Raw genomic sequence first — 6,431 nt, forward strand, 5'->3', positions numbered from 1 at the left:
TTCAGCTCACTTTGCTTTGCTGAATCACAACAGCATCAGACAAAAACTTTCTATTACTGCAAGGAGTTCTTTATCGGTAAGTGTACAATTGTAATTACGTCTCCAATCCAGGTAATTTTTGGACGTATTTTAAAAGCAGCTTGAGGCTGAGTAAGTTTTCATTGCAATTGTCAGAAACATGTTAAAATTACCACCCCAGGGAATATGTTAGGGAACGAAGTTCTGATTTCCATTGCCCGCTTTGCAGAAGTCCACAATGTACGCCTTATGAAGAGAAGTATGAAGGGAATGGATAAGGGTGTCGCGTAGGGAGCGATCCCTGGGGAAAGCAGAAAGTGAGTGGTGATGGGTGGGGGTGGGGGTGGGGGAAGCATCCCCGTCCAGCACGTAATGCTCCGGAACTTCCGCCACTCGCATGAGTCCCAGGAAAGCCTGGCTGTTTGTCGGCTTGGTGGAACAGTCTGTGTTCCTAGCCTACCCTGATGACCGTCCGGCACTTTACCTATGCAATATCAACGAATGCATTCGTGCTGCTTCCTGCACCCTGCACCTTGCACCCGTGCTGAACTCATCGAGTTCACTCACTTTGCGTCCAACTTCCACCCTGCCCTCAAATTCACTTGGTCCATTTCACACACTTCCCTTTCCTTTCTCAATGTCACTGTTTCTATCTCTAGAGATAGCTTATCCACCGACGTTTATTATAAACCAACGGACTCTCACAGCTACCTGGACTATACCTTGTCCCACACTGCTGCTTGTAAAAACGCCATCCCCTTCTCTCAGTTCCTCCGTCTCCGCTGCATCTGCTCTCAGGATGAGGCTTTTCATTCTGGAATGAATGACATGTCCTCCTTTTTCAAAGAAGGCACTTTACTTCTTCCATCATTGACGCTGCCCTCTACTGCACCTCTTCCATTTCACGCACTTCTCTTACCCCGTCCTCCCGCCACGCTACCAGGGATAGGGTTCCTCTTGTCCTCATCTGCCACCCCAATAGCCACCGCGTCCAGCACATAATTCTCCGAAACTTCCGCCTCTTCCAACTGGATCCCACAATCAAACACATCCATCTACCCCCGCCCCCGCCATACAAGCATACACATGCATTTATTCTTTCCGCAGCGATCGCGACGGAAATTCGCCCATTCGTCCCTCCCCACTGGTCTCCCTCCTGGCAGTTAGCCTTGCCAGCAGGACATGTGCTACACCTGCCCCTACACCTCCTCCCTCATTATCATTCAGAGCCCCGAACAGTCCTTCCAGGTGAGAAGACACTCCACCTGTAAGTCTGTTGGAGTTAGATACTGTATTCGGTGCTCCCAGTGCGGCCTCGTGTAAATCGGCGAGACCCGACACAGATTGCGAGACCGCTTCGCCGAGCACCTACACTCTGTCCGCCAGAACAAGCGGGATCTCCCAGTAGCCAGCCCTTTTAATTCCACTTCAAATTCCCATTTTGATATGTCCATCCATGGCCTCCTCCACTGTCGGGATAAGGCCACGGTTTGGTTGGAGGAACAACACCCTACATTCCGTTTGGGTAGCCTCCAACCCAAGCATGAACATCGATTTCTCAAACTTCCAGTAATAACACCCCCCTCAACATTTCCTATCCCCTTGTCCCTCTTTCATGTTATCTCCCTGCCCCCCCCCATCGCCTCCTTCTAGTGCCCCTCTCCCTTTTTTCTTCCTTCCATGGACTGTCTCTTTCACTAATCAACTTCCTAGCTCTTTGCTTCATTCCTCCCCCTCCAAGTTTCACCTGTCACGTGGTTTTTCTCTCTCCCCTCCCTCCACCTTTCAAATCTACTTCTCAGCCTTTCATCTCCAGTCCTGCCGAAGTGTTTCAGCTTGAAACGTCGACTGTGCTTTTTTCCGTAGATGCTACCTGGCTTGCTGTTCTTTCAAAATTTTGTGTGTCTCGCTAGGATTTCCAGCATCTGCGGATTTTCTCTTTTTTGTTGCTCTTCGATGTGCAATGGAAGGTCTCGCCCCCTGCTTGAACACATATATTGAACCTGTGGCTCTCTGTCCCCATTGGAACTTGCCATTCTTGAAACGTCAACTAAAATTGTGTACCAGAAAAGTGTTCTAGTTGTGCAGTTGAGTGCTTCTTCAGAATCATATTTTATGTTGTATGTCATTCAAATTCAATTAGATATGAAAGCATACTCAGTGCACAGTTGATTTGGTTGAAACCTAGGTTCCCAAGCTGCACTCCTTGTATAATGATGCTGGTTCATGGTACTAAAAAGGTTGTGAACACCTGGGTTAAAGTGCAAACAAGAAATAACACAATTATATGCAAAATGACCTTGTTGTCAATTTATGATGCTTACCAATATCTCTTATCAATTCTACACCAGCGTCGGCGTGATCAAGATGGAGAGTCCTGGATGGAAAGGCAGATTGCAGATTGCATATGCTCTTGGTATTATTTTCATCACACTGCCTTGTCCAGTTACACAAGGAGCTAAAATATTGGTTATACCTATGGATGGAAGTCATTGGTTTAACATAAAAATTCTAGTAGAAGAACTGAAACTTCGTGGACACAATATCACAATGCTTTACTACTCTGCATCTTGGTATATGAAGGAAAATCCTGACCTCTATCAATCCATTGTTGTTCATCTTGAAGAAAAAGATAACAAATCTGTGAAGAATGAAATGATTGAAAAACTTGTGGAGCTGTCATTGGAGAGCTCAGAGAATGGTTGGAACCTATGGAACCATATTAAGTTCCAAAGCATCATGATGAATTTTTTATATCATTGCCATCAATTCATTCAAAATCTTACTATTGCAATTTTTGAAAACAAAACACTGTTAAAACAAATTGAAAGCGCAAATTTTGACTTAGTACTTACAGATTCAGGTTTAGGTACTGGACCATTGCTTGCTCATTATTTGAAAGTCCCACAGGTGTATAATGTTCGAGGGCAGCTAAATGGGGAAGCCCATTTCCTCTCTGCCCCATCACCACCTTCCTATGTCTTTATTCCTGGCTCTCAATTGACAGATAATATGAATCTTCTCCAAAGAACAGGAAACGTCATGCAACATCTTCTTCAGCTAGTGTTTACAGAATTTTTTGTATATCCAATTTATAATGAAATCTGACATCGATATCTCGGACCAGATACAGACATTCAAACAGTTCTCATGGGGGCTGATGTGTTGCTGATGAGAGTCGATTTTGTATTTGAATTCCCAAGACCCACCATGCCAAATATTGCGTACATTGGAGGCTTCCAGTGTAAACCAGCCCAACCACTAGCATCAGAGTTTGAAGAGTTTGTTCAAAGCTCAGGGGAGCATGGACTTATTGTGATGTCGTTGGGGACATTGGTAGGTTCCTTGCCAAAGCAGCTTTCAATAGAAATAGCTGAGGCTTTTGCTCAAGTACCTCAGCAGGTTATTTGGAGATATGATGGAGAAATCCCTCCCAATATAGGTAATAATACACTACTGACAAAATGGATCCCTCAGAACGACCTTCTGGGACACCCCAACACACGAGTCTTCATTTCTCATGGTGGTACCAATAGCATTTACAAGGCCATCTACCATGGGGTGCCAGTGATTGGCATGCCTCTGATTTTTGACCAGTTTGACAATTTACTTCGACTGGAATCCCGAGGTGCAGCAAAGATGCTTAATGTTGCAACCATGCATTCAACAGATCTATTGCAGCTACTTAATGAGGTGATAAATGACACATTTTACCAGGACAACATGAAGAAACTCTCTGCTCTCCACCAGGACCAACCAGAGTCACCAATGGAGAGAGCTATTTTCTGGATTGAGTATGTTGCCCGACACAAAGGAGCAGGGCATTTGCACTCTGAATCTTACCGGCTCCCCTGGTATGCTTACTATTGTGTGGATGTGATGGTCTTTTTTTTGTGCATGTTGCTCACGGTCACAGTGCTGGTGGTTGTAGCACTGAAGAAACTTTATCACGTTGCACGGAAGAAAATAAAGCAAAAGTATGAGTAAGGTTTCTCTATTTTGCGTCTGGGAAATGGTGATTTGAATTCTTTCAACTTTAAGATTTTCTTGTGTTCAATACATGAAGCCTCCTTTCCAGAAATTGTGAATGTAGCAAAGTCTCTTAAAAATAGAGTAATAGATCAGTGAACTTAAAGGCTTCATACAATGATATGCACAGAAAAAACCGCAAATACCTAAATCAAACCAAACAGGAAAAGACATGTTTATTTATGATTACTTAAATGAAGTAATGTTTTATGCACATAGTCACAAAGTCCGAAGTAAATCAATTACCAAATCATGTTTATCTCACAGTATATTACCTTAAGATAAATCTACTACCCTGAAAAACTTTCGATTTCAGTGTCTGAAAGACTGCTTTCCCCACTGCTCTTTCAGGTCTCCTCATCCATTGTCAAAATGGCAGAGGTCACAACACAGTCCCTTGCAATTTATCGTAACTTCCCAGTCCTTTCCCAAATCCCCAGTGTTGTAGGTCATGTTTTAACAGGCCAAAAACATCCCTTTTTGGTTGTTTGAGCTAGTTTGCAATATTTCCTCAACAAATGCTTATCCACCTGGAGTCACTCTGCTCAGCACATCATTTTTGGTAACTTTGCCATTTACACAGAAAGCACATCGTTCCCTACCCTCCCCCCATCCCACTCTCCCCACATTTTCTCTTTGTTATCTATCTGTCCCTCCCCACTGGTTTCCCACCTGGCACTTATCCTTGCAGTGGGACAGCCCCTACAGTCCTTCTAGGTGAGGCAACACTTCACCTGCAAGTCTGTCGGGGATCACCTAGGATTTGCATGGCCTCCTCTAATACCACGAGAGATGATCATCAGGTTGGAGGAGCAACACCTCATATTACATCTGGGTAGACTCCAATCTGATTATATGAATATCAATTTCTATAACCAATTATTTCTACCCCTACCTCCTTCTCTCTTGTTTTATTCCCCATTTTGGTTACACTCTCACCTCTTCTCCTCATTTCTAATCACTTCCCTCTGGTGCCAAACTGCCTATCAGGTTCCTTCTTCTTCAGTGCTTCTTCCTTTCCACTTATCACATCCCACCTTCTTACTTCATCCCCCTCCCTGCCTACCCAACTTCCTGCTCATCTTGTCTCATCTATCCTCTGCCAGAAAGTATTCCTCCCCCTGCCCTCATCTTCCTTTTCTGGCTTCTGCCCTCTTCTTTTCCAGTCCAGATGAAGAGTTATAGCCTAAACTATTGACTGTTTATTCCTCTGTGTAGATGACTCCTCTGTGCCTGTCTTGATGAGTTCCTCCAGCACTCTTTGTCTGTGTTGCTCAAGATTTCCTGCATTTACAGTCTCTCTTGTGTCTATCTGGAGTTGATGACTTTGAGTAATGGAGTTTTTTTTTTACCACAAAACTAAATGAACTTCCTTGCAACTATACTTTCTGTTCAATAACCCTGGGCGTTATTATGCAACACCAGACTGGAGCTCAGATAAAGGGGTATTAATTACAGATGGACAGACTCAATGTTGCTACTGAGTAGGATTTCATAAACACAAGAGCTTCTGCTGGAAATCCAGAGGAACACACACAAATGCTGGCAGAATTCAGCAGGTCTAAAGAGCTAAAGTTTTCTCTCATCTGAAACAATTGAAAGCAGATATGCTATTTCTACAAGAGACACATTTAGGAGTGGAAGACCATAATATGCTCCGTAAAGCATGGATTAGTCAGGTTTTTCATTCAGATTTAATAGCAGGTCCAGGGGTTGGCAATACTAATCACCAAAAGAATGCAGTTTACACCATCTGATGTAATCAGTGGCCCTAAGGGTTGCTTTATTATGGTCTCTGGATCTTTTTTTCAGATACCTGTCATTTTGGTAAATGTTAATGCCCCTAATTAGGAGATGTTCACTTTGCGAATAAGGTTTGGTCATTAATACCTAACCTGAATACACACCAGCCAATCTTTTCAGGAGATTTGAACTGTGCTATTGACCCATTGCTTGATAGGTCTAGCTCTAGCGGAACTTCTTCTAGCATGGCAAAGGTCTTCTCAATGTTTATGAAACAAAATGGTTCTATGGATCCTTGGAGATTTTTGAATCTATCATTTCGGCAATTCTCTTTCTTTTCTCATGTTCACCACTCCTATTCCAGGCTAGACTATTTCTTTATAGATAGTTCCTTGGTACCAATGATTAGACAAATTGAGTACACTGCTACAGTTACATCTGATCACTCGCCCGTGAAACTAGACCTATGTTTTCCTTTAAACATTAGAGAATGGCCTCTGTGGATGTCATAAGGTGGTGGCTGGGAATGGACCCAAGTGCAAGACACAGACACGGAAGTTCTAGGGACAGGACTAGGATACAGGGTGAGGGCTAGGACATGGACACGAAAACTGGGAACCTGGAACAGGACTGGACAAGAG

General features: G+C 43.6%; 1 pseudogene; it reads left to right on the forward strand.

Moving 5' to 3' along the window:
- The first annotated feature begins 2,385 nt into the window (after positions 1-2,385).
- Positions 2,386-4,005, forward strand: LOC140209729 (UDP-glucuronosyltransferase 2C1 pseudogene; annotated as a pseudogene).
- Positions 4,006-6,431: the final 2,426 nt, after the last annotated feature.

The sequence above is a fragment of the Mobula birostris genome, chromosome 14 (genome assembly GCF_030028105.1).
Source record: "Mobula birostris isolate sMobBir1 chromosome 14, sMobBir1.hap1, whole genome shotgun sequence".
NCBI classification, from domain to species: domain Eukaryota; kingdom Metazoa; phylum Chordata; class Chondrichthyes; order Myliobatiformes; family Myliobatidae; genus Mobula; species Mobula birostris.